General features: G+C 53.4%; 1 protein-coding gene across 2 annotated transcripts in view; it reads left to right on the top strand.

Moving 5' to 3' along the window:
- Positions 1-24,532: 24,532 nt before the first annotated feature.
- The window catches only part of Fam222a (family with sequence similarity 222 member A), a 44,898-nt gene continuing 41,533 nt past the window's right edge, over positions 24,533-27,897 (top strand). For both annotated transcript variants that reach the window (XM_055606389.1, XM_055606390.1), the window contains exon 1: positions 24,533-24,586. The gene's annotated coding sequence lies outside the window, so the exon portion shown is untranslated. The remainder of the gene's footprint in view (positions 24,587-27,897) is intronic.

Below are 27,897 nucleotides of genomic sequence, written 5' to 3' on the forward strand. Positions count from 1 at the left end.
GGAGGTTTCTGAGTGCAGGGGCTAAAAGTTAACTCAAAATCAAACAGGTAGTTTCCGGTGGTGCCTGCTGGTTGGTGCTGCGCCTGGGGACTCCTCTGCAGCCTTGGTGAGAGCTGCGCATGCCCTTAGAAGTGCGCATGCCCCACACAAAGCCAACGAGCACGGCCTGATGCCCCTTGGCTCAGCTTTGAGCACGTGTATATGATCAATTGCAGTGCTTTTACTGCAAAGTTTGCTCTTATATAAAAACCATGGTTTAATTACAGAAAACAAAGAATTTTATTATTTTTCTACCACCATACCTTAGCAGGTGTCAAATTAATAGTCTTGGATTGTATTGTGTTAGAATGTCTAAGAGTTTTTAAATGTTTAAATTATTTTATGTGTGTGGGTGTTTGGCCTATGTACATATATGTCTGTGTATTACGTGTGCATCTGGTGCCCACCGAAACCAGAAGAGAACGCCAGATCCCCTGGAACTGGAGTTACGGACAGCTGTGAAATGCCATGTGGGTGCTGGGAATATGAACCTTGGTCCTCTAAGAAAACCAGTCAGAGCTCTTAACCACTGAGCCATCTCTCCAGCCCCGAATGTCTGTCTGGAATGTTTTCAATGGCTATTTGAGTTGCTGACTTGAGCCTTTAAAGCAACAGTTCTCAACATGTGGGTCACGACCCTTTTGGGGGTTGATCAGTCCTTTCACAGGAGTCTCATTGGAAAACATAGATATTTACATTATGATTCATAACAGTAGCAAAGTTATAGTCACGAAGTAGCAGCGAAAATAATTTTACGGTTGGGGATCACCATGACATGAGGAACTGTATTAAAGGGTCGCAGCATTAGGACAGTTGAGAACCCCTAATTTCAAACAACAAACAAACAAACAAACAAAAAACCAACACTAAATGAATTTTGACTTGGGATTAGGTTGGAATTTTCAAACAGATTCTAAAATGGCCCTAAACATATGTCTGCTATTTTGTGCTATGTTTTTTTAGCATTGATACGCATTGACGATTAAAAATCAAAAATTGGCCAACTCTCAAAAACACTGGAGATGTGTGTGTTATGTGCTGCAGTCAGATATCCAGCTAAGAATTCGCTTTTTCTTTTTTTAATGACTTGTTTTTGTTTTACGTGCACTGGTGTGTTTTGCCGACATGTATGTCTATGCGAGGGGATCTGATCTTACGGACAGTTGTGAGCTGCTACGTGGTTGCTGGAAATTGAACCCGGGTCCTCTGGAAGAGCAGTCAGTGCTCTTAAGCCCTGAGCTATATCTCCAGGCCCAAGAACTCATTCTTTCTATAGAAACAAACAAGTGCGTGTATCTTGTCAGCCTAGGGGTTTGCTTTTTTTTTTTATTTAATATGTGGTAAAAATCATACACAGGCCAAACTGCTTTAGGATAAATTTCTTTTCTTCCATTTTATTATTTTTTATTTTTGGGTGTTTTGTTGCATGTCTGTTGCGTGAACATGCATTGCCCGAGGAGGACAGAAGAGGGCGCCAGATGCCTGGAACTGGAGTTTACAGATGGTGGTAAGCCTCCCTGTGGTGGCTGGGAATCGAACTCAGGTCCTCTTGGACAGCAGCCAGTGAGTTCTCTTAACCACAGTACCATCTCTCCAGCTCCTAGAATCAATTTCTTTACAACTCACCAGGAGTTTCATAGCGCTGTATGCCTAGGGCATCGGGAAGTTTCTGCAGGGGGGGATGTGAAGAAGGCCTACAGTCAGTTACTGAGGAGGTGCGAAGCAAGAAAAAGCAGGTAGAGAAGAGGGAAGACGGGCGGGTGGCTGGGGGATGGGCACATGGACGTTACATGGGTAGATGGAGACATGGGTGAATGGAAGGTTTTGTGATTAGTGATGGATGTGAGTGGATGAGCTGACAGGTGGATGGACAGAGGGAAGATTTTGTAGGTGGGTGGACTGGTAATGAGGTACGTGATTAGTTTTTTGTTGAGATGACGAAGACTAGAGTCATCTAGGAAGAGGGAGCCTTACCTGAGGAAGGGCCTCCATCAGACTGGCCTGTGGCCTGCCATGGGAAGACACGGTGGGCCGTGCCATCCCTGAGCAGGTGGTCAAAGGAAACAGCAAAGGAAGGCGTGGGAAACAAGCAGCACCCCTCCGTGGCCTCAGCTTCAGCTCCTGCCTCCAGGTTCCTGCCCTGATGTCCCTCAGTGATGGATTGTGTGCGACACAGAAGTGTAAGGCAAATAAACCCTTCCCTGCCGGACTTGCTTTTGGTCACAGTAGTTATCAGGGCAACAGAACAGAAGGCAAACTCGGAGAGAGTGGTTGGGCAGGTTGGTGGACAGACACATTGGTAGAACTTGGCTTTGGTCATTCCCTTTGTCAATGCTAAAACTATCTCGCCCCTCAGTTGGCCATGAGCTCCCAGAACCGGGGTCAGAGGTCACTGTTGGTGGTAGTGAGGGCGGCAGCACCTGACTCTGCCACGCCCGCAGGCTAACGACTTGGCGTGCTCTTCTGTCCAACAACAACACAGAAAGGGGGTAGGTGTTAATATTTCTCTCCATCATTCAAAGAAAGCGAGTGAGAACCACAGATGTCAAATTCCTTAGTAAGAGAGAGATGGAGACAGACACACACAGAGAGACAAACAGAGACAGAGACGGGATGCGGTGGGGGAGGCAGCTGGACTGGAAGCTGAGGCTAAAGTTTTGTTTCTCCTGAGACTCCCCACAATGGCTGAGGTCTCAGCCTGTAACCTTCTCTGGCTCCCTTTCTGATGCTCTGGGGAAGCTGCCCCCCCCCGCCCCCCCCCTCCCGTCACTCTCCCCGGAGCTTGGCTGGAGGAGGCACCAGCACAAGAGTGCTAGGATGGCGCAGGAAATGGACCCAGCAGGATCCCAGAGCCTTCAGACCAGATGTGCCTTCGCAAATGTGTGCATGTGCGTTTGAGAGCGTTGTGTGTACATCTAGAGACCGGGGGTGTTTTCTGTAGCTGCCTGGATTGCTTCCAAAAGATGATTTGAAGTAGTTGACATTAAAGAAAAAAAAAATCTCTGCCTAGTTAAAATTATACCATTAAAATTAGAAATACAATACAGGGTCTAAGAATAAATGCTGTTGGGAGCAGAGAAGCGCCCCACTCTCTCCAGAGAGAGCGAGGTGGGGGAGGCCTGTGCCGCTGGAGAGGTGAGAATCAGGCACCCAAAAAGACTCTGCTCTCTAACTCTTGCAAGGTCAGCATTCCCTTATGAATAATTTAAAAGGTATTTTTAAAAAGAATTTGAGCTTCCCTGTGGTAGTCCATGAGGGGGATGACAATAGCAGAAAATGCAGGCTAAAATCAACAGTGATTAAGTCCAAGCTGATCCTGAGCTTCCTGGCAGCCAAGGCAAGAACAAACAAACAAAACAAAACACACATTAGTCCTCCCAGACACAGTTTATTAAAATCAACATCCCAAAGAATAGAAGTACAGTTTTTTTTAAAGAGGTGTGGCTTTCTCGGGTGCTACATCCTATGAGGGATGCGTCCCCCGGACCATTCAAACTCTAGAGGACACAGACTGAGCCTGGGAAGCAGTGTTTTCTTGAGACAAGTCTCACTATGGAACTTGGGATAGTATCCATCTTGACATTCTCCTGCCTCGGCCTCCGGAGTGCCAGGGTCACAGACGTGATCCACCTGATCATGCTCACCTCTCACACACTCCTGCACACACACTCGCTTGAGCACGTGCACACAGTGGCCACACATAAACACGCGTGCCTATGCACACCCACCCACACTCACACGCACATGCACGCACATGCAGGCACACTTGCACACGTGCCCACATGCGCGCACGCAGCCCACACAGGATTCTGCCATCAACCCTCACTGAGTCCTGAGGGCTGCACGGTCTGTGGGACTGGTAACGGGTCTGGAATTTGATTTGACTTGATCTGGGACCAAGGGCTAACCCACAGTCAGAAGGTGATATTTGCTGGCAGGAGCGGCAAAACAAAGCCCATCCAGAGCTTTTTTTTGGGGGGGGGTGCTTGGCAGGATGGACAGAGCTGGACACTGACCTTGTTCTCGGGCACACGGATAGGATCAGCCTGGCCAGTTTTTGGACTGTTCTTCGTAGAAAGCCATAAGCAGGACATGTGTCCATCGGGAAAAGGCCTCAGCCAAATAGCCAGAGCAAACCTGGGGATTAGACAGTCAAGGCTCAGACCCCTGGGCTGGGACATAGCCTAATCCTAGCACACTGCTGTTGAGGAGGGCTTGAGCTTAGCACCCGAATCAGGCCTCAAAGAGTGATGAGAGCATCTGAGGGGTCATGTGCCTTTCGTTGTCCCCCAGCCCTAGATGGGGGGACTGTTATTATTCTCATTCTAGAGAAGGGAAATTGAGGGTAGGAGAAGGGTGCGGAGGGCTGGTAGGGAGCCACAGGCAGAGCTGGGCTGTCAGCCCTGTGCCAGCTGAGACGGAGGTTCACACTCCCTCTGTGATGTCCTCGGGATCTCAAGAAGTGCCTGGGGTACAATTATCCAGATGGTGCCCTGCCCAAAGGGCCCTGGTTAACAGACACGTTGAGAGTGAAATGAATGGGAGATTCAGTTTAAGGTCCCTGAGCTGAGGTTTGTCTGTTTGTTTGTTTGTTTTCGGTTTTTCAAGACAGGGTTTCTCTGTGTAGCCTCAGTTGTCCTCAACTCGCTTTGTAGACCGGGCTGGCCTGAAACTCAGAGAGATCCCCCTGCCTCTGCCTCCTCGAGTGCTAAGATTACAGGCAGTGAGGGTTGTGTAAAGGCTTCTCCAGCCTGGGAAAACTGCTGTGACCTTTCCTAAATAAATATATATATATTTTTTTTAAATAGGCTCTCATGTAGCCCAGGCTGGCCTCACTGTGTAGCCAAGGATGACCTTACACTTTTTGCTCCTCCTGCCTTCACCTACTGAGGGAAAGCATGTTGGCCTGAGCCAAGACGGCAGGGCTTCCATGCTGTCACTTTGGAAGCAAGCCCCCATGGGACCCACCCACCTGGTGAGCTGGCTCACACAGGTAAGGGCTGACTCCTCTCACAAAAGTCGGAAGGGCAGCATGGGTCCTTGCCCGCTGTACTCGGTTGTCCCTGGGTAGAGAGGCCTGGCTCTCACTCCTCCAGCCCCTGGTGTGTGGGGGTAGGAGGCATTACCTCAGGCCTCTGGTCATCTTCTGAGGCTGGTGAGCTACACACTGGGGTGGCCCCCAGAACCTTCCCCTCATCACTGGCATCTGCAGGAGCACCGCCCCCCCCTTACGGTATCCCTGGGCCTCTCAGAGCCCACCCTCCCCTCCCCCACAGCCTGCAGTCTGATAGATTTCTCTAGTCTTCCACAGTGACTGATCAGCACCCTGGCCTACGAGCTGGCACTCAGAGACCAGACAAATGACCCTGCCTGTGGACGTCCAGGCTGGACACAGGACTTGCTTACACCCCCAGACCACCGGGGTTCACCCTGAGACAGGAATGTGGAAGCCTAGGGAGGGAGGCAGGGGGGAACTGAAGGAAGATCCTTCCACACCCTCTGAGGAATTCAACTTCGCCACTTCTGTGCTGTTTGACTTTAAGCAAACAGTGCCCCTCTCTGAGTCTGGTATCCGGAATCCAGTGTCACCTCCTGGGGAACCCTGCCCGCTCTGCTCCAACTACTGCCAATCACAGTGGTTCAGTCCCACCCTCTGTCGGGGGAGGTGCACGAATTCTATGGGTGTGCTTCTTAGAAACTACCTTGTAAAGAGTGTCTAGCACCCAGTTTCATGTATGTATGTATGTATGTATGTATGTATGTATGTATGTATGTATGTAATTGTTTGGGCCTTTCTATGTAAATTGGCTGTCCTGAAACACACTCTGTAGACCAGGCTGGCCTCGAGCTCAGAGATTGTCCTGCCACTGTCTCCCTAGTGCTGTCATCAAAGGTGTGTGCTACTATGCCCAGCTCCAGCACCCAATTTTAGGGCAGTAGGAAGAAACAGGATAACCTATGGCCATAAATTCCATAGATCCCATTATTTTACACGATTTTAATGTAACGCTGTCACCAGATCTGGCTGACCCCAGGAGCAGTAAGTGGCTGGTGGCTCACATTAACGAACACGGGTGCACAGGTATGAATATCATTTGGATTTGTCTTATTTAAAGCTTTTATGTGTGCGTAAGCACTCATGTGTGTGTGTGGTATATACATGTGGTATGTGTGTGTGCCTGTGTGTGTGTGTGCCTGTGTGTGGTGTGCCTGTGTGTGTGTGTAGGTCCGAGGATACCTGTAAAATAGGTTTTCGCTTTCTACCATGAGGAACCCAGGGACTGAACTCGGGTCGTCAGGCTTGGCAGCCAGCACCTTTACCCAGTAAGCCATCTCACGGGCCCTTCTTTCACAATGTCATTTGAGTGTTAACCTGAACCAAAAGGGAAACAGCAGTGAGAAGGTTTCGCTAGGGTGTCCCTCATCCTGAGAGTGAGCGGCTTCTCTTTTGCAAAGTAGACTCTAAGCACCGGGAAAAGGTTTTCTAGACTTTTTTTTTTTTTTTTTTTTTTAATACCATCGCCTGTAAACATGACATACGTTAATGTTCTCTCCATGGCTTGCAAAATTTAGGATGTCAACAAAAAGTGAACCAGGCCCGGGTTCACAGCCCTCACCCCTTCCTATGGTATAAGTACTCTGGTTTTAAAACCGTTCACACAAGATCAGCAAGTGAGGAGCTGGGTGTGAGTGGCGGTCTCACGGAATAGTCTCTGCCTCATGGCTTACCAGGGGTTAATCCCCACAGATGCCCAGTTGCTGGCCACATAGGTCAGGGCAGACTGCTTGCTCAGCTGACACAAGCCCTGGGTTAGGCTGCTAGTGTAAGAGCGAGGGAGAGCGACTATTGCAGCAGGTGTGGCGCTCACACCTGTAATCCCAGCACTTGGGAGGTAGAGGAGGGAAGACCACCGGTCCAAGGCCAGCCTTGGCTACACAGCAAGTTCGAGGTCAGCCTGGGCTACATGAGACTCTAGCTCAGAAAAGGTGAGCAGGATGTGGTAATAATCTGTAATCCCAGAATTCCAAAAGTTAAGGCGGGAGGACCTGAGTTCAAAGTCTTCCTTGGTAACATGTGAGCTTGAAGGCAGCGTGGGATCCCAGGCCAAATCAAAGAGAAGAGCGTGAGCGTGCCTGACAGCAGCATGAAGGGTGAAAGTGATTACTGGTGGTTATGACGTATTTCACTTATGTCTATGATATCAGCTTTGGCCACTGTGGTTCCAAAGTGCAGGAGGAGGGGAGAGAAGGGTGTCAAGTTTAGAGCAGTCTGAGCTATGTAGGGAAACCATTCTCAAAAGCTCAAGGGTCAGGTGCAGCTCTGTGGTAGAAACACTTGCCCCAGCGTGTGCCTACAAAAATTAGACAGCCTTTCTATCTGTCCAAGCCTCCCTCCATCCCTCCCTCCACCCATCCATTCATCCATCCATCCACCTATTCATCCGTGCATCCATCCCTCCCTCCCTCCCTCCCTCCCTCCCTCCCTCCCTCCCTCCCTCCCTCCTCTCCCTCCTTCCCTCTCTCTGTGTTGGTGCTAGAGTATGTGACCTTGGTTCCTGGGAGGGAAGCTGAAACCCCAGCAACAGAAGTATCATTGCTTTTTTTTTTTTTTTTTGAGGTTGGCTTTTTTGAGACAGGGTCTCCCTGTGTGTCTTGGCTGCCCTTGAACTAATGACCTTTTTGCTTCAGCCTCACGATATCCAGATTACAGGCAAGCACCGTTGTGCTCAGCCCTGTAGCGTCATACCCAAGGCGGTTTGCTTATTTGCTTTTTTTTTTTTTTTTTTTTTTTTAATTTTTTAGGCAGGGTTCCATTTACCCAGGCTGGCCTCAAATTTCTCATTCTCCTTCCACACCTCCCTAGTGCTGAAATCATAGCCATAGGCCACCAAAATCAAATTCACAGCTAAAGTTTTGCTGAGAGCTGAGGTCTTTCAGGCTGGGGGCTGATGGACAGAAGGGCTGAGGTGCTTCGGGGTGGGGTCCTCACTTCATCCTCGTAAATCGTCCCAATGACAAGCTCTTTCCTGAGTTCTGTGAGCCATTCAACCATGTATCAAACAGGACAGGGGTCATGAGAGCCTTGGAGTCGATGGGACCTACCTACGTAGAAGAGGACTGGTGAGCCCGGAGCTGGCAGCTGGTGCCAGAACTGGGGGCAGCTTTGCTGGGAGGGCTGTACCCTTTGTGTGTGGTGTCAGAATCCAGGATTAACTGTAAGGCGGACTGCCGTTTAGCAGTTACCGGCTGAGCAGGGAGTGTCGTTGTGGCCGCTGGCTGGGCAAGCCCTGCTCCAGACTCCATGGCTGTGTGTACCCTTCCTGCAGCTCTGGCCTCTCCCTCACTCACAGTCAGCCATCACTCAGTCACCAGGCCCTTCTCAAGGGTACCCTCTGGGTTAGGACTGTGTTGGGAAGGGGATGAGAACTGGAGTGGGTACTCTGGAGCCCTTCCCGGGTCCCCAGCACTCTTGGGTGTCCTAGCACCCTGCTCATGAGCTCCTGCTGATGCTGAGGACTCATGGCCTGAGGCCTCTGCTGGGCTCTAGGGCTAGCCTCAGCTGGTCTCCAGGGCTATCCTGGCAACTGTACAAAGCAGGGCTTCCCCTTGGCTGGCATGCTGGACTGCTCCTAGCCAATGGCACAGCTTAGGACCTTAGGACAACTGCTTGCCACTGCTCTAGGGGTCCTGGGTAGGGCAGGCACAGGCTGCCTTCTGTCCTCCATGAGGCCCTGCCTGAGTGTGCCAGGGTACATGCTTGCCCTCTTCCCATCCCCCCCACCAGCTCCCCACACTCTCCACTCTCTCCCTCTGCTCTCTAGCTTAAATAGTCATTTGCATACCAACCTTAGTTTCTGGAGCAACCTAAGCCCCAGCTCCACCCTCTGGAACTCAAGCTAGTTGCAGGGCAGGTCACAAGACCTTTTCAAAACTTCTAATCTTAACGGAGCCCAGAACTCTACAGGGAAATGACAAAACAGGGCCTGAAGAGCTATGGACATGCCTACTGAGAGCAACCAGGAGGGACTCCCTGGAGGAGGCACACTTCTGGAAGAAGGAGTGAGGAAGGAGGGAGCTTTTGCAGGCAGGTGGATGCAAAGGCCCTGTGGCAGGAGAGAGGGGCAATTTGAATTTGGGACTCTACAGTCTTGACATGCAGAAACAGTTCAGCTCCTGAGAACTGACCGTGTGAGTGAGGCTTCACCGTCTAGGTTCACAGCTGCCGAAACCAGTGTGTGTCCAGAACAGCACAAATTGGTCACATGCATGTCCTTGATTGCTTGGGTAGACAAATGACCTCAATGTGTAGTCCAGGACGGCCTCGAACCGTCTGATCTACTTGATCTACTTGCCTCAACCTCCTGAGTGGTGGAATTACAGGTATTCACCACCATACACCGTCTCTGTTTTTTTTTCTTTACATTTCTATTTTTGGCCCAAGGAAGTACAATTTACATACAACAAAATTAGCTAACTTTAAGAAGATACTTTGATCACTTTGATCGGTGTTCGTACACACACAGTCTGGTCTGCAAGGACACAGTCATGGTGGGGGCCCTTCCTGGACCCCACACAGCCTCCTTCCCTCTTTCCCTCTGGTGCTTCACATTGAGAAAGGAGGCCGCAGCCCGTGTGTCCTTCCAGGGCTGCCAAGGATGACTATTGATGCCACCCCAGCCCTGTGCAGTGTGAGGCTCCCGTTTAGAAAACCAGGCCAGGGTTTTCCCAAGACAGCAAAGGCTTCTCGGAGGTTCTACCACCTGGACGGTCAAGCTGGGGCCTGCCTCTGGCCAGTGCTCAGCTCCGGGGATCCTGGGATTGAGAGGGTACAGGAGAGGAAGTGTCCTAGCAATATTAGGGTCATTGGAAGTGGCTGGATAGATCTAAGCATGGGGACACACACACATATGCACACACACCTCATACCATAGGCACAGGAGCCGTGGCCATGCCAAGGGTCTATTTGGGAGGGTCCTTCACCGCACATGTGCACTAGCCTGAGTCTCCCGACTGGGAGGACAGCTGACTTCTGAGGACAAAGGTACAGGGTGGACTAGGAGGAAGCAGCTAAATGGTGCTGGAATCTGCACTTTCTCCGTCTTTCTCCCTGGCTGTGTGTCCTGTCCCCTCCCCTCCAGTAAGCAGTGAGAGTGACCCTCTCAAAGCCCCATCATCCCTACTGCTAAGGCTCAGGGAGGAACATAGGAGCGTGAAGCTTAGCCTGTCCAGAACCATGAAAGACAGATATTACCCACATCTGGAGGCCAAGATGGCCCGGTCTGTGCAGGGGGGCCTGGGAGAAATGTCACCCACATGGCCGGGGGCCACTTTCACCCCATGGGAGGCCCAGGCCCTGGCTAGGGCTCACAGGCTTGGAGGCCTTTTGTAGGAGCGGCTGGGCAGCCACCGCCAGCCAGGAAGGGACTTCAAAGGCTCCCCTAATCCCTGTGACATTTTCTGACACAGGAGTTTGCTTTTTTATGCTGCACATCAAAGCCCAGGGCTTTATAAATAACCCTCATAAAAACAGAGGGGCTTGTAAAGTTGAACAGTAAGTCACAAAGTGTGAGAGGGAGACAAGACAGGAAGTCAGCCTCCACTCCTGCCCTGCTCCTCCTCCTGGCTGAGCTCAGGGAAGGGGGGTGTCGCTGTGGGAGGTCAAGGGGGGACAGGTGTCCAGAGGCCTGGGGTTGGACCCAGGAGTCCCTTCCCCACCACCCCTCCGTAGGCACCCTACACAAGCTGGCCATTCCATGAAACCATTCCTTCACCTCTTCATCCTTTTAGTCAATCAGCAAACACTCCCCAGGGCCATGCCAGTTCAACCCTCCCAAGCTGACGGAGGAACGTGATTTGGAGCTGGTGACATTAGGAGCGGAGCACTGGGCTTCCTAGCTGGGGGACTTATGAAGGTCACCGTCCTCAGCGGTGGAATGTGGCTTCACGGTGGCACCAAACCAATTTAAAGATGAGAAACAGGAGGGTTTGCTGCAACCAGGGCAGTAGCCCAGCACCCTGCCGGCCCCAGCTCCACCCCCACCCCCACCCCAGGCTTCCCACCCAAGCCATTCCCAAAGGAGCAAATTAGTGTCTGGAGGTGAGAATCAGGTATCACAGGAGCCACCAACATCCCTTCTTTTCGCAGAGGCTGGGCCCGGGACATGCCACCCTGCAGTCCCAACCCTGCTAACCACACAAGCAGGTGCCGCAGCTGCCCTGGGGAGGTGGGAGACCATCCAGTGTGACCTCAGTGAGAGTGCTTTGTGACAGAGGTGACAGACGAGCTGGGAAGAGAAGTCGGCCAGGCAGGAGAACCGAAAAGGCAACTGAGGCAGAGGGACCAGGCTAAGATGAAAGGATGTTAGCAGAGCAAAGCTCCATCCTATTTCAAGAATTTCCCCCAACGCATCCTATGACCCCTCATATCTGCTGTCCCCTGGGAGATAGCATTATACCTGCTGTGGCACCTGAGACCAGGAAGGCTCTGCAGTCAAAGCCACACAGAAAAGTAATTTTGGCTCCAGACAGGCCTGACGGACGAGTTGCCAAGACCTGTCTATCTGGGCCCTCAAACCCGTAGGAGTTTTCACCCTTGGCAAATCACCTCCCCTTGCTGAACCGAGGTCCTTTCATCTGCAAACTGTAAGGTGGGAAGGAGATTTCCCCCACATGTTTTAAAGCCACCTCCCGCACCATCCTCACAGGGCAGGTACAGAGCAGTTCCCAGAGGAGGCTCAGGGACAAATCCTGTTTTAACTGGGGCAGGGACAATGGCAGTTCCCCATACACACACACCGGGAATGGCTGACCATCCCCAGAGACCTCTTTCAGCTCTGTCTCCAATGTTTCAAGGCTTACATGCAGGCTGAAAGATCTGAGCTGGTTTTAGGGCCTGGACCCTCCGCTCACCACGCCCACATCAGGTCCCTGCACAGATATGCCTGCTCTCTATAGCTAAGGCACCTTGAGAGCTCAGCATCGTGGGCCCACTGGCTAGAGGAGCTGCCCGGGAAATGGGAGGGTCACCCACAGAGCCTTGGAAACTGTAGGCTGTTCCTGGGACACCCTGATGTCCCCCACCTGGAACGTGAAGGTGGCCAGGCCACCCTGTGAGCAGTTCCTTAGCTGTGGGATTTTGTGTATCTGACTTTCCAGGTTACTTCAAGAATTAACTGCTCTGGAGGGCTGGAGAGATGCCTCAGCAGCTAAGAGCTCTTGCTGCTCTTCCAGAGGACTGCCGAGTTCAGTTCCCAGAACCCATTACAGGTCAGGGTTCCAAGCCTGCCCATTCTTCCTCCAGTGATAACTGAGGCTGACCTTCGTTGGGTCCTCTGGAGTTGGAGATGCTTTGCCATTAACCGAAGTTAGACCTAAGCCAGGTGTGGTGGCTGAGTCGGGTCATCCCAGGGCTCAGGAGACAGAGGCAGGTGATCGGAGACTCAGGGTCAACCTGGGCTACAAAGTAAGACCCATCTCAAAATAAACAAAAGAAGCAAATAAAGCCAGCCCCCAAGCCTCAGGGATTATGGGTACAAGATTGTTCCCCAAATCTCAAGACCTGGGGACCCCAAGCTCAGGAATCCCTGGCTTTACACCAATGTCACCTACGCTGGGCCAATCAAACTGTGGCAACCTCATGGTGACATCTCACACACGTCTGTTTGAGCTGGGAGTGCCAGGCTAGTGTCTGGCCCTGGAGGAGGGGCAGTCAGTGACAAGATCCTGGGATTGGCATGAACCTCCTCTCCCCCCCCCCAGCCAGCAGCCCCCCAGCAGCCCAGCAGCTTCTGCTGTCTACGACCTCATCCATCACTCTGAGGGGGGCAGTGCCACTATGAGGTCCCTGGGGACAGCTCCACCATGGCCCCATCTGATTGAAATCCAGGCCCAGCAAACACTCTACACGGGAAAGTGGCTGCTTGGAACCCGGAATGAATAACACTGTGGGCAGGAGGCACAAATCTGCCGCTAATTATGGCATATCCTGATTAAATGGGGTGCGCAAATAAATACTGCGGCAGGAAGATGGATCGGCTAGCAAGGCTGCCTAGGCTGGCGGGGCTCTGAGCCCCTCTTGCCCACTTTGCTTGCCCTGAAGGCTCAACTAAGTGTGGGGCTGGAGGGCAACCATTCTGCCCTCGGAGCCTCAGTTTCCTCACATGTCAAACAGAGCCTCTGGTCTGTGACGTTGTATGCTAATAAACAAGGTATGCAGGGCCTGGCAGTTCTGGGAGCCTCTCTGTGACTCAGTTTCCCCATCGGTAAGCTATGTATGCAGAGATCTCTGTATGTAAGGCACATAGTGTATAGTTCAGCAGGAGGCGGGTTCAACCAATAGCGCCAACACTACCCACATGAGCTGTCATTCAAATCAGAGGTTCCCAAGGCAGCCCCATGGAAGGTCCCACTTTCCACCCCTGCCCTGAGGCTCTCCAGAGACCTCTGTGTTTGCCATCACGGGTGCCATCTAGTCATTTCTGAGGCACATAATAGCAGCGAGGAGGAGAGTGACCGTTCTGGAAAAGTTTAAATCAATTAACTCCCTTCCAGAAAGCAGGCTGGGAAATGTAATGGGGAAATAATGACTTTTCTCCACAGGATCAAATGACAAAGGCCAGGGCCTGGCAGGGATACAGAGAAACTGGCTCCTTTTCCAATAGCCTGTGTGGCCCTGGGAAAGTCTAGGTCCCATTCGAAGCCTTGATTCCCCAGGGAGTGGGCTTGAGCCAGCATGGGGGTTGGCTTCTGGACAGCACGCCTCCTGTCTCTTCTCCCTTCCTTGACCATAGCAGGCCTCATTAATAGGTTGCAGCATCATTCTCCCCCAGCCCAACCAAAGTCAACACTCAGCCTCCCAATGGGTCCAGTTAGCACACAGGCATCAGGCTGGGTTTGGATGGTCTCCAAACCCCTCCATCATGAGGCCAGAATTCACCAACACAGTTAGCTCTGTCCACGATGGCACAGATAATGGTCTGTAATACTCTCCGATTGTTCACAGAGCCAAGCACTGTTCTTAATGCTTCCATGCATAAACTCAACCATCACAACCACCAGACCAGGCAGCCGCTATTAAAACTACCTTATTTTAGACAAGAGGAAGCCAAGGCCCAGAAAGGGAAAGGCCCAAGGTCACTGAGGCCAGGATTCAAACTCATGCCCCCTGTCTTACTAAAACAGTCCAGAGCTGGTAAAGACCCTTCTCTCGTGATTGGAAGTCTAGGGAAGAGGTCACCGTTTCTTCAGCCCACATTCTGTGGCGGATGGAACACACGTTATCAGTTGGAACTATCATTAACTTCATTTTAACTGAGGCTCTAAGAGGTGAGGACCCGCTCGGTGTCATGTGCCTGGTCGTTTGCTTGGGATGAAGTGGTACCCTTCTGATGGTGTGCGCTGTGCTCTCCACAGACAGGAATGTGACTATCGATCTTGACAGCTCCAGACAGTCACCCAGGGCCTGACACCACTGTGCCAGAGCAGAGACTAGATGAGGGATGAGCCAGCAACTAGGAGGCTGGCTTTCGGAACACACCCAGCCTTCTGCCTCTGGTACATTGACCCCAGCTCACTGCTCACCCTGTTCCTTGCTGATCTACCTGCCCTGGCACTGTGACCTCATGTCTCCCCTCTCCTTCTGGCCCCAGATGACCCTGGAGGCTTGTGCTCTGGGTCCGAATCCATCACAGGAAGGGGAAGGTGCCCCTTCTCTGCCTCTCCCATTCATGTTCCTCTGCAGCTACAGAAAAAGAATGGGCCAGGATGGAGGAGGAGTTCCCTCAGCTCACTGGGGCCACTCCCACACTCCTTTATCACCTTCCAACTGCCACTCTCTACCTCCAGGTGCTTTGGACAAATCCCACGTAAGTCTATGTACACAGCAGCCAAATGGAGGGTTCTGGCAGGCATGGAGGGAGGGTTCGGGGGAGATCCACCTGGGATCTGGCAGTCCCCAGGGTGGTGTCTCTCAGAGAACCTACAGAAGCCACAGCCGGTCTGAATCCTGAGTAGCTACCTGGAACAACACTCTTCCTTGTTTTCTTCCTCCGTTTTCCTGCTAGTGAACCCACAGGGTTGATTGCTGTGGTTTGTTTTGGCTCGCAGTTATTTTGAGACAGGGTCACAGGTGCACAGTGTGGCCTCAAGCTTACTGTGCAGCCAAGGAAGACCTTGAATTTGTGGTCCTCCTGCTTCCATGGTGCTGGGATTATAGGCACACTCCAACATGTACAGCAGCTATGAGGAGGAGCCTTGAACCCAGCTCTCTACTGATGGAGCCACACCCCCAACCCATGTAGACAAAATCACGTGTCAGGGCTGGAGCAATGCCTCAGCAGCTAAGAGCACTGGCCAGCTCTTGCCGGGAACTAAACCTGGTTCCCAGCGTCCATATGGTGGCTGACAAACTTCTCTAACTCCAACTCTCAAAGAGCTGATGCCCTCTCCAGGCCACCACAGTTACTGCACCCATGTGGCACAAACTCTAATATATGTAAAATAAAAATAAAATTTAAAAGAAATCCCAGCTGGTGGCGGTGGCACAGGTCTTTAATCCCAGCACTCGGGAGGCAGAGGCAGGCGGATCTCTGTGAGTCTGAGGGCAGTCTGGTCTACAGAGTGAGTTCCAAGGCTGCATAGTGAAACCCTGTCTCAAAAAAACACAAAACAAAACAAAGAAAGAAAGAAGTCATATGTCAAGTCCCGTGATGAACTTGAACTTGCTCTTGAGCCAGCTAGTGTGGAAGGAATGCTATGGACGCTCAAATACCATTGTTTTCATGGCCCTATGCCAAGCCCCACCACCAATTTCCCTGAGACGTCTTCCTAAAATCTTAATATTCCTAGAAAGAATTTGGAAGCACAAGAATTGTTCACTCCTTTTGAGCACTTTGTCAGAAAAATGTTCAAACACACAGGGAAATTGAAAGACATTTACAATGAACCTTAACTACCCACCCCTGGGTGCCTGCCATTAATATTTTACTGTATAGGCCTTATCCAATGAGGGCTCCCTGGTGACTCAGAAAGGGATGGGCTGGGGGATCAGAGAAATCGGTACAGATCGTGTTAGCTACCTTGGTGAGCGGACCCCAGCGTTTCCAGACTTCACTGAAAGAACAATTCAAAGCCAGGGTCGTTGGTAGGCATGCGGGCAGCTTTCTTCCACAGCTATTCAGGGATGAAGGCTCCATCCATCTTTTGTCCCTGTCCTGCCCTCTGCCTTGAAATACACATAAAAACTGACAGGGATGAAGCCAGCCGCTTCATCCTTACTCAGCGTCACTGGCAAGGGTTGTTCTCATAGCCATCCTGGAAAATATCCCGTGGGGCACTGCGGCCGGTATGCATTCCATCCTGAAGGGTCTTGGTTCCCTTCACACATCCACTGTGGTTGGGTACCCCAACATACTGAGCCATCCCAGCCACCTCTGACCCAATGTCTGGGATACCCCACGTCCATTCGGAGGGGAACTGACCAGCTGTCCTGAGGAGTTTAACACTGTTCTACAAACATGTATTGAGTTCTTACTGTATGCCTGGTGGTCTCTGTCCTGAGGTGAGTCCAGCAGTTCTTTGTTCTTCGCCTTTTCCAACAGAAAGCCATGAGATTTCCAAATTGCAAAAGTGTGCTAACATTAGAAAACTGGAGGAAGAGTCAGAGTCAACACATCTTTTTAAATTTATGTTGTTTTCTTATGATTTATTTTTAGTTATGAGTGTGTGTGTCTATCTGTGTCCGGGTATATAGGTGTTGGATCCACTGGAGCTGCTGTTACAGGTGGTTGTGAACTGTCTGATGCGAGTGCTGGGAAATTCAGGTCCTCTACATGAGTGCTCAGGCGTTCCTAACCACTGAGCTGTCTCTTCAACCCTGGTTTTCTTTTTTCATTCCCCCACCCCCACCCCGCCAGAGACAGCATCTCATAGTGTAGACCCTGCTGGCCTGGACAGGGTCACGATCCTCCTGCCTCAGTCTCCTGGGTGCCTATGTTCATCTTTGATAACTTTGTATTGGCACCTTCTGAGTACCTAGCCCGATCCCCAGCAAGAGCCTTTTAGAAGAGCTGATGATGCCAAGGCCCAGGATGATGGTGAGCTTCTGTGAGACCACACAGCCAACAGCTGAGCTGAGGCACAGGTCTTAATGTTGCTCCTCAAGGTTCTGCCCTCCTCTGTGCTGTCAGCCCCCTGAAGCTGAGGCTGGGTTTTGTTTTCATGTGTGTGAGCGTTTTGCCTATGTGGGTCTGTGCAGCCACAAGTACCCGATGCCCACAGAGGCCAGGAAAAGGCGTCAACTAGGCTGTTGTGAGCAGCCGCATAGGTGCTGGGAATCGAACCCGGGTTCTCTGGAGGAGCAGCCAGTGCTCTTAACCACTGAGCCATCTCTCCAGTCCCTGATGCTGCTGTTCTGCCAATTTATGTTCATACTTTTTTTTTTTTTTTTTCCGTACTGAGGACCAAAACCAGAAGCTATAGAGTTCCCACTGAACTAGAGTGCCAGCACTTTCCTGATGTGTAAGAGAAGAGAAAGCAGAAGCCCAGGGCAGTGAAGTGACTAACCCAAGGCCAAATGGCCAGTTTGGGTTCTCATCCTGATCTGTCCAACCCCAGTGGGGTGCACACTGGTGGCTGTGGTTTTATGGTCTGGCACCAATGTACCAGAAATGTTTGAAGGGTACAGAATGCCTTCTCCATTAGCTGGGCACAGCACATTTCAAGGCAGTAGAGAGTGTCTTTGAGCAACAATGGGTTAGCAAACAGCTTAGCAGAGCCCCCTCACAGCTGGATCCCAGCCAGAAAGGGGCAAGGGAGGGGTGCTCTCCTGGAGAGCTCTGGGTCTGAGCCCAGGGCTGGGGCTCCCCGTGGGGACTGGGCAGGAAGGGACCAGCCTATCGACAACAACGAACGACAAAGGGTCCAATCAATGCTATCTCTCCAGGCCATGCCTGGCCAGACATTGATTTCTAGCACTGTTGTTAACTCCCTGTTTATGTAACGCCTGAACTTTGCACAACTGAACATTTAATGTGCAGAGAGGGCCTGTTGCCATGAAAACCAGGCAGTGCTGACAGCCGGGACGCGGCCCTATCCCTGTTTTATTGGCCTGCGCAGAATGTATTTTAACCTTGATAAGTCAATAACTTTTTATACGAAAGGAATTCTGCCAGGAAGGCTTAGGACCCACTGGCCTCTCCTGGTCAGAGGGGAGGTGCAGCAGCTGGCTTTAATCCCCTGGAAATCTCTCTGCCACTCACAGCGACAGAGAACAGGCCTGGCCTGAAGAGGCCAGCACCTACCTGGGGGAGTTGGGCAGGACCACCCTCACTCCCAGCCTCTGGTTACTGAAAGTCTCCAGCAAAGTTAGAAACATTGATCGGGAAAGAGACCCAGGAAGGTTCAGGTTCCACCTTCATCCTTCAAGCATGACCTTGAGCAAGGCCAAGGTCACCAAAAGTTCACACATGTAACCCGGCCAGTGAGTCTTCCCCACGGCCTGTGCAGGGTTTGCAGATCAGAAACCAGGGCAGCGGCTGTCACTGACACATGCGCTCCACGGTAGGACACTTGCCCGGTTTCTCATTATTGTCTGGAGGTGGCTAAGGTTGAGGCCAATACCCCCAATTTTCACATGTGCAAACTGAGGCCCGGGGACAACTGGTTATCTTATTAAGGAATCTATCAGAGGATTGTTCTCACAGACTTCTCAGTGCCTAGCACTGTGCTCTTCCAAACTCAGAAACAAAGCAAGGAATAACCCTCCCCACACACCCCAAGCTGCTGGTTCCCAGACTCAGCAGACATCGCTAGCCCATGGCAGCCCAGCACTCTCCCTCCTGAGCTTACCTCAGAATCCTCTTCAAGACAGACCTGTGTTCCACATAGAACTTATATGGAACCGTGTGTCCCCAAAGGGCTCTGTGTTCAAGTTCTACTCCTGTCCCAAATTTGCTGTGTGACCCTGGGCAAGTGCCTTTCCCTCTCTGGAACTCTTGATGCACAGTGTTGTAACATGGAAACATTAATGGCTCTTGAGGGAACCCCCATGACACCTGACTTCCTGTTCCAAATCTGCCCCCTTGTCAGAGCCCCTGAACCCTTTCCAACTCCATCAACAAACACTGACCTAGAACCCACAATGCAGGGCAACTGGGTGAGGCAAATAATAAGCAAGGCCACCTATAGGGGCTTGGCCAGTTGCCAGCCCTGATGACTGCTGGGTAACGGAAGGTGACTTCTGAAAAGGGAGCACCTTGGTTTCTGTGGTGATTGACAAAAGCAACCTGATAACACTACAACCACCAGAAAGGAGAGGGAGAGGAGGGCTTGCTGGCTGGAGCTCAGCTTGCTTCCTCCCGTCTCAAGGCCATCTTGGATCCTCTGTCCAGGGAATGGTGCCACCCACAGTGGACAGCTCTTCCTGCCTTAATTAACATAACATAACCTCTGCCAGCTACAAGGCCATAGGCAACCAGATCTTACTCACCCTAAACTAGCCACAGTGGGGAGGGGATGGTGTCTCAGAGTAGCAGATATTTGAGTTGGGACCTGAACTACATTAAGCCAGAGCCACAAAGGGCAAAAGAGGAGGGTGCAGCCTCTGCCAGGCTGGGTGGGCAAGGGTGTGGCAGTCTGGAAGGGGCCGGCAAGGGCAAGGGTGGGATGTGGGTGGGGAGCTTCACAGAAGTCCATCCCTGAGGCTGGCCTGGGCCTCTTTATTACACCCTGTAGCTTGTGGTGTCCCTGATCACTGCCCCTCCCCCTTGGGGGACTCTGAGTCTTGGGGGGCGGGGCAGGTGAGTGACAAGGTTACCAGGGTTCCCTCCCTCCCGCTTTTCTCCCCGAGAAGCATAAAGAGCTCTTTCTTTTCTGCTTATTAATAGCTCTGATTAAATTATCTCTGAAAAACCGACATGGTGTGCACCAATGGGGGCTCTGCTCCCTCCCAGCTCTGGCCTAGATTAGAGCAACCAGGGCAGGTGAGGAGACTGGGGGGCGGGGTGGGAGGCTGAAGCCGAGGCTCTGCTCCCAGAATCCAGGCCCAGCTCTGCCTGCTCAGCCCCTGGCTAGCCTCTGAGGGACTCACTCGGCTCTGCAAGCAGGGCAGAGGGGCGAGGTCTTTTTGCTGGCCTTGTCCCCTACCAGGGGCCCCTCACTTTTCCCCTTGGCTATTTATTGCTCCTGCCCACTGCTCACAGATGTCCATCAAGGGCCATCAGCATGTTTCCAGCACCACGTGCCCCGCCGTGGGGCAGCACCTGCTCCAGGTGCTCCTTCTGTGGCACCCTGCAGCAACCTTGTGAGCTGCCTTCTCAGGAAACCTCTGTCCCTCTACCTAAAGGGCCCTCTGTCCAGAGCCAATGCTCTTGCTCCTCCTTCTGATTGCAGGTAGCGAGCCTCCTCCTTCTGGAAGAAAAGGAGAAAAAAAGAACAGAATATTTTGGTGTGGTGGCTCACACTTAGAATCCCAGCACTCAGAAGGCCTGAGGCAGAAGGTTTGCCATAAGGCTAGCCTGGGCTACATAGCAAAGCTATTTGAGAGAAAAAAAAATCTGGGCCACCTCATTCATTAACTTGAAGATAAATTCAACAAACCTTTCTTGAGCGCCAACTGTTTGTGGCCCTGTGCTAGGGAGCCCTGGGGAGCCTCAAGCTTAGAGAAACAGACAAATACCTGACTAGACGTGGCACAAAGGTGGCAGACCTTGCTCCGTGGAGGGCTTCCAGGAGGAGGAGGCTCACTACCTGCAATCTGAAGGAGTAAGAGCTGGCTCTGGAGGGAGGGCCCTTTAGGTAGAGGGACAGCATATGCAAAGGCCCTGGGGTGAAGGAGGCATGCATGAGGTACAATGTGTGTGTATTCTGGCAAGATTGGTGTGTAGGGTCTTACAGGAATGGGGAGGGAGTGAGCTAGCCCATGGGCACCAGTGTTTAGAGGCTGGACTGCCTGGGGGTTCTGAGGACTGTATCAAAGCAATTTTAGCACAGTCTCCAATCACATCATGTCAGTACTAGACACCACTGAGAGTGAAAGCCGGGATTACGACCTCCCCAGGGTGGGTCTGATAGGGAGGGAGGGAGGCTGTGAATGTGTGTTTGAAGACATACAGTCATACAACAGAGGCCCAGGCTGAGCCTCTTACAGGGTCCTCAAGGGCTCGGAAGACAGGTCTTTGCTGACACAGCTCCCTCTGAGCCCACAGCTCCCCGGAAAGCCCACCATTAGTGCCTCACAAACTTCCTGACCTTTAGAGACAGTTGGCTCCTTGAGAGCTCACCCCTAGCTGCACCTCTTCTCTTCCCCACCCCCCGCCCCGCACTGTTTTGGAATCACACCAAGTCCTTTGGAAACTACTGACCCACATCTGGAAAAGCTGGCAGGAAATGGGCCCAGAAAAGAGAAGAAAAGTGCTGTCAAGGTCACACACTGTCAATCAGCAGCTGGCGAGGGTTTCGATAAACCAAGGTGGAGGGCTCTGGTAGGGTTCCAGTTCTGTCACTGGATGACCTTGGGCAAATCCTCCAGCCCTCCTCCCATACAAATGTGGGCAGTAATCCTATACGGTGCAGGTTTGCTGTGAAGGTAAAAGGACTCTGTAACGTGAACAGCATAAGCTAGATCATAAGGGTTCTTCAGTGTGCCCTACAACACAGAGAATCTCAGGCTTGAAGGCTGTAAGGAGCTTGGCCCACTGTCCTCCTTGACCACCTCCTGCCTGGCCCAGTCCTCTTTTCTCCTAGGCTTTGCTGGTCATTGTCTCCTACCCTGTCCCAGCCTTGAATTTGCTCTCCCCCCACCTGTACTTGCCCTGGGTCCAGCCAGCCAGTCGCCTGGGCAACTCTGGGCCCTGACGTCAGGGCTGCTCTGGCAGCTGGCCCAGAGGGGAAGCAGCTGGCAGCTGATCGTGTTTCCAGGTAAATCCCCACCCCCAGCTGCACTCAGGGAGCAGGGAGGGAGGGGAACAAGGACAGGCAGCCGATGAGAAATAGAGCAAATATGGAGGCCTGGAGCTGCTGGGAACCTCATTCACTCTGCCGCCTCTGCCCCAGATAAGGAGTGGGTGGCCTACTTGGGCCTGCCCTGGAGGTCCCTTGCCAGCGCCTCTCCCAGGTTCTAGGCAGGGGTTGGTTGGCTCCTGAAAGTAGGGTAAGGCCTGACTATAATCCACACAAAACCCTGCATACACTCCAGGACAGAGGGCCACGGCTAACACTTACTGAGCGCCTGTGGTGCTCTTTCAGGGCCCTCATAATAGCCAGATACAGAGGGGATTTAGACTTCCTGTCTTCTCGTTTTACAGACACAAAACAGGCACCAAGTCCTGAAGATAAATGGCCAAGGTCAATAGGAAGCAAGTTTTTGGGGAACCTGGTTCTTTATCACTAATATAAAGCCTAAGGTAGGGCTGCACGGGGGTGTCTCAGGGTTGCATGGGGGTGTCTGTCTGGTTGGTGCTTTACATTTCTGCAGGTTCGGCCTGCAAAGCTGCGTGTCCAGCTTGTTTTGTGACAGACACTTAACAACGGAGGAACCGTCTCTCCCAGGATTCACTTTCCCTGCCTGTAAAAGAGAATGCTACCTGTGGGCTGTCAGGCAGGTAAGAATGGAAACAGCTACTTGGGCTTAGGTGATACTATGCCTCAGTTTCCCTATCTGTTAAGGGGAAGAAAAGTTAGAGCCTCACCAGTTATGGTGGCTTGTGCCAACAGTTCCTGCACTCTGCAGGCTGAGGCAGGAGGATTGCTTGAAGCTAGGAATTTGAGCCCAACTGAGCAACATACTGAGAGAATATTGGTGCCTGCCTTCCTCGGTCAGTGTATACATCTGTGGGATGTAGCTTACTAAAGACTTGGCAGGTAGTTTGCGCTCAGCAGACTGCAGCCTTGGTGCCAGAACTCCACTAGCATCCCTAAACGCCCCAAGGCATTCAGGACACTTGACATCTTTTCATTTTTGCTTCGTCAGTAAATTATGGATAGTATGCACTTTGCACTGTGTGTGTGTTGTCCTAAGGTTGACACTGGGTATTGCAGACATGTGCACAGTCTACTATTTTGCTTCACTCGAACCTATTCTTATTATCCTTAACACACTCCTCGTAGGGCCAGTTAAAAGAGTAAACGAAATAATGTAGATGGTACACTTAGCACAGTGCCTACCCTCAAACAGGCACTTCAATAAATAACACTGCTGTTCAACTCTAGGTCCTCGACAAAGGGACTACAACTACCAGCATGCCTTGCGCTCCCAGTCGGGACACCTTCGCCCGTCTTAGCCGCGCAGCATGCCGGGAGTTGCAGTTCTCCAGGAGCGGGCCCCGCCTCGTCCCAGCTTGGGTAAAGAGGTTGGAGAGCCGCCCTGCCGGCCTTTGAATTTTGCCGCGAAAAGCGCGCGTGGCGGCCCCCGGCCCCGCCTGGCGGAGGACGCGGCGCCGCGTCACCGTGGTAACCGCCTCTCGGCTGCAGCTGATTGGGCTGTGACGCGGGGGGCGGGCCGGGGGCGAGACGCAGCGGCGGCAGCGGGCGCCCGCGCCTGTCAGTCGTGCCGGAGCGGAGCAGCGGGCAACCCTGCCGGGCCGGCAGCTCCGCGAAGAGGCTGCGCGCGCCGGCCAGGCCGGGCGGAGAGCCGGGCCCGAGGCGAGGCGAGGGTGTTGGGCAGCGCGAAGCTGCGGTCCCGGGAGCCCCGCGAACCGTCCGGGGCCACGGGCGCGGGAGACACCGGCGCGCCGCCTCTGCAGCCCTCGAGCCCCACGCAGGCTGCACGGTTCTCCATCCCCGAGTCTGCCCTGCGCCAGCTGGATCTGCTGGTCCTCAGGGCCAAGGCCCGCGAGGCTGCATCCCAGGCTCTGCCGCTCGCTGCGGCTGCCGCTGCCGCTGCCGCTGCTCGCCGGCTTCCCCTCCCCCCACACCCGGGGCTCGGAGCAGAAGGAGGAGGGGCCGGTGCGTTCTCGGCGCTGCTCTCTGCAACCTGCGGGGGCCGGTGTATGCCGGGCGAGGAGCCGGGGCCGCTGCAGGTGCGTGCAATCCTCCGACGAGACGGACTCTTCACCTCCGGGCGATCCCGGGAGCGGCAAGCCGAGGGCGGGCGGGCCAGCGAGAGGAAGCAACAAAGACAAGCTGCAGCTGGGGCTGGCGAGAGGGGCCGCGGCCGCTGGCCTCCCAGCGCGGACGGAGAGGGCGCCCTGGGAGAGGCGCGGGCCGAGCTGCGGCGGTGAGCCGGGACCCGAAGGGAGGCGCAGCGCCTCCCGCCGGACGCAGGGAGCACAGTCTCCTGCCAGGATGCGCCGCCTGAGCGCGCGAGCGGCAGGGGTCCCGGGCGGCCGCCACCGGTGCTGAGAGGAAAAAAAAAAAAAATCTTTTTCCCGACTTCGGACGGCGCTTTCGGGCTCAGGGGTCGCCCTCATCGACAGCTCCCCGAAGAAAGACATCGGCCCCCGAGGGGGTCCTTCCTCGGGCAATCGTTATCACCCACTGTATGGCCGCGACCCGCAGATTGGAGCGTCCTGGCCTCTGAGACTTGGTGCCCTTCGCCTACGTGGCTGACACGGTGAGTCGCGGGGGTTTGGGCTGGGGGCAGTTTCCGGCAGCCGGGCAACCTGGACTGGCCTAAAGGGGCCCTAGCTTGTTGGGCGCCCAGAGGCAGCAATGCTTACAGTCCGCCCCTGTCCTGCCCACATAACTTATTTGGACTGGCTGGAGTGAAGGGTGTGGAACCCTGGTGGGTAATTCTGCGGAGCTTTCGGCAGATGCCAGGGAGGAAAGGTCACCCCACCCATGAAGCTAACAAAGGTAGTGCATCTGCCCTCTGGAAATTCCCGGGGAGCTCTTGTAGTTTTGTAGAGGTTGATTGGGGGGCACCCAGGGTGGGCCAGCATGGAGGGGTCTACAAAACAACCTTTGAGGTCCTTGAAGAGCCAGGCTTCAAAGGTGTGGAGTCCCCAAAACTTCTGTCAGAGGGTTGTGTCCTCTGAGGCAAGACATTTGTGTCTATTGTTACAAATAACTCACAAAGACTTCGTGTTCCCAGTGGGCTGCATGTGACATCACTGCCTGACCTCTGATGTCACCGGGATTGTGGTGACGACAGTGCGGCTGGCCTTGACCCAGAGCCGGAATGGCCAGGGCTGGATGCCTTCGGGTAATAGAAGGTGAAGGCCGACTCCCCAGTCCTCCCCGATGCAATCTTATGACCTAAATCCCCAGTCACCACTGGCAGTGGGGGAGGGAGGCAGATGCCAGCTGTCCCTGCCAGTGCATCCTGCCCCTAAGGACAGGTGTTCAGAACTCTGCCCATGGCTCCTGGCAGTGTCTGGGCGCCCATAACTCCCAGGCAGAGCAACCTCCCACTTCTAAGTAGGGCGTTCAAAAGCCAGTCCTTGGGAACCACACCACATACCCAGCCAACAGCTGAAGTTCCCGAGGGGAGGGGGTGTCCCCAGAGAAATACGGGCTTCAGCCTTCAAACAGGCTGTTCTCTTGAAAATGGGAATGTTCTGCCTGAGGGAGAGAGAGGAGCTGTGGCACCTTCCTGGTGTGTGTCTAAGTCCAGGGAACCCCCCTGCTGTTCATCCCCACGGTGAGGGGCCTTGGCCCAGCTGGAACTCCTGCCTAAGCCATTCTCCTTCCGGTGTTTAAGATGATTTTGACAATCAGTGTGATGGATGCCTATTAAGCAAATGCAGGGCAAGTCAGAGCTAAAGTCTGAATATGTCCGTCTCTGCCAGGGCCAGAGGGGGATGGGTGGTGATGGCGAGAGCCCCGCGCCCCACCACACTCTAGCAACAGCCCTGTACGGTGTGGAGCCCAGGGCACTTCTGTGACACAGCCAGCTTACGCCCATCCCAGCAACGACTGCCCGAATCAGATAGCAGCTGACTCAGCTACCGTCACATTTCTAGGAAAAAGGTCGGAGAAAGGACCTACTGTCATTGCTCACGCAGGTGAGCAAAGAGTGAGGGGCATTCTGAGAAGCCAGGTCTGGTCTCTGTGCAGACATCCTCTGCCCAAGCTCTCATATATAAATGGGTCAGTAAGCACTGGGAGGCTGCTTCAGGGGCTTGATGGGGTGATGGTGTTTGCAGCTGAAGCAGTTTCCTTAAACACAGGCTTGCCAGGACAGCAGTGCAGCGGCAGGTTGGGGGAGAAGGGGACGCTGTGGGCACAAGGCTGTTTGCACGGCCTCTCGACACTTCCCAGTTTAGAAACAAACTTGGGGTGTGCGCCAGAGACACACACGCAGGCGGTTGGAGGCCCTCCGTGGAGTATTTACACTCCCTCAGCCAAGGCGGAGGGAAAGGCTGTCAGAGTTGGGCAACTCCTTCTGTTCCTTTCCCTCCGCTCTCTGGGCTTGGCACCGAGCGCCAGACGACAGGCAGGGGAGTGCCAGTTTACCCGGCGTCTTCCGGAGCGCCAGGCATTTTGCAGCATCTCAGCTGCTTCTTGGAGTGGCTCAGACTGTGACCCATTTTGCGGATGAGAAACCCGAGACTCGAGCCAAGGAAGCGATCATCTTTTTTTTTTTTTTTTTTTTTTTTTTTTGAGGTGCGCAGCCAGGCAGCTGCAGTGGGTTAGCCTCAGTGGCCCTGGGTTCAGAATCTCCAGGACCCGGAACACAGGAGAGGCACCCTTGCCCTTGGACAGGTTCCTGGGTTGAGACAAGAGCAGCCTGTTTCCCCGGCCTTGTGATCCCAGCCTGTTCCCCTCGCCTGCTGGCTTCCCTGGGAAAAAGAGTACACAGCGGGAAACCACCTGCCAGAGGCGGTCAAGAATCCAGCCTTGGCCCTTGTGTCCTCTGCTTGGCCCTCTGGGCTCGCTTAGAGGGCCACCCAGGGACCTCAGCCACCCGAAGCTCCTGGCAGGCTCTCCTGGTGGAAGGCCGGTTTATAGATGGCAACAGCACTTCGATGAGTGGAGCTTCTGACCCAGTGGCAGGTGGCACCTCAGTTCCCCAAAGGGGTGAATAGAAGAGCAATTTGGGCAGTACCTGAGGAGGAGTGGCTCAGAGCCGAGGGTCAGGTGGGGCAGGATGGCCTGGATCCCCGGAGTCTCTGGTGATGGGGCAGGTGTGTGAAGCAGCAGCAGCCTCCTCTTAACGGCCCCTCCTCTCCTCTCAGCACCCCGGTCATTTCACTTACCCGATGCCCTGACCAGGGGAGCCTGGCAGTTCTGGACTAGGTATAGGCCCTGCCCGGTTGCTTGATGCCTTTGATGAGAAACTTGAAGCTCCCCGGGGAAGCTTATGGCGGAGAACCAGACTCTGGGATGGTTGGATCTGGGACTGACCGGCTGCGTGACCCTGCTGCGTGGCTTTGAGTCTGAGGCTTGGTTTTCTCATCTGTCGGGAGCTGCAAGCAACCTCCCCTACCCAGGGGCGTGGTGAGGATTCAGTGAGGGCTTAGGGCAGGCCGCAGGGTACAGTAAGTGTTCCATATCTGTACTTTATACCTGCTATTAGCATAATCCCTGGCGCTCCCAGTTCCTAGGCTGGGGTCTCCTACCCTTCCAGCGCCTCAGCAATGGGGCCCCACGTGGTGAGCCCACAGGGTGAGCACACGTGGCTTCCTTCTGAGTGCCAGGGCCTCTGGGGCCTGGCCAGGCGGTCCTCCCCAACCTCCCTCCTGCCCACTCCGCTTTGCCAACCCTCCCCAGTCAGAGGAAGCAGGCAAGCAGCTCGTATTCATGAACCGTAATTCAATCAGGCAGCGATTCCTTGGGGCTGGGCGGGGGTGAGAACGGGGAGGCGCGCACAAAAGGGCCGCTTTATTACCTCCCGCGGGCCGGGAATTGCTGCTCTCCCCCAGCACCGGCCGGAGCCGCCTTTATTGTGTTAACCCATTTGCGTGTCAAGAGCTATTGTGC

Source organism: Psammomys obesus, unplaced genomic scaffold (assembly GCF_907164565.1).
Source record: "Psammomys obesus unplaced genomic scaffold, mPsaObe1.curated_primary_1811, whole genome shotgun sequence".
NCBI classification, from domain to species: domain Eukaryota; kingdom Metazoa; phylum Chordata; class Mammalia; order Rodentia; family Muridae; genus Psammomys; species Psammomys obesus.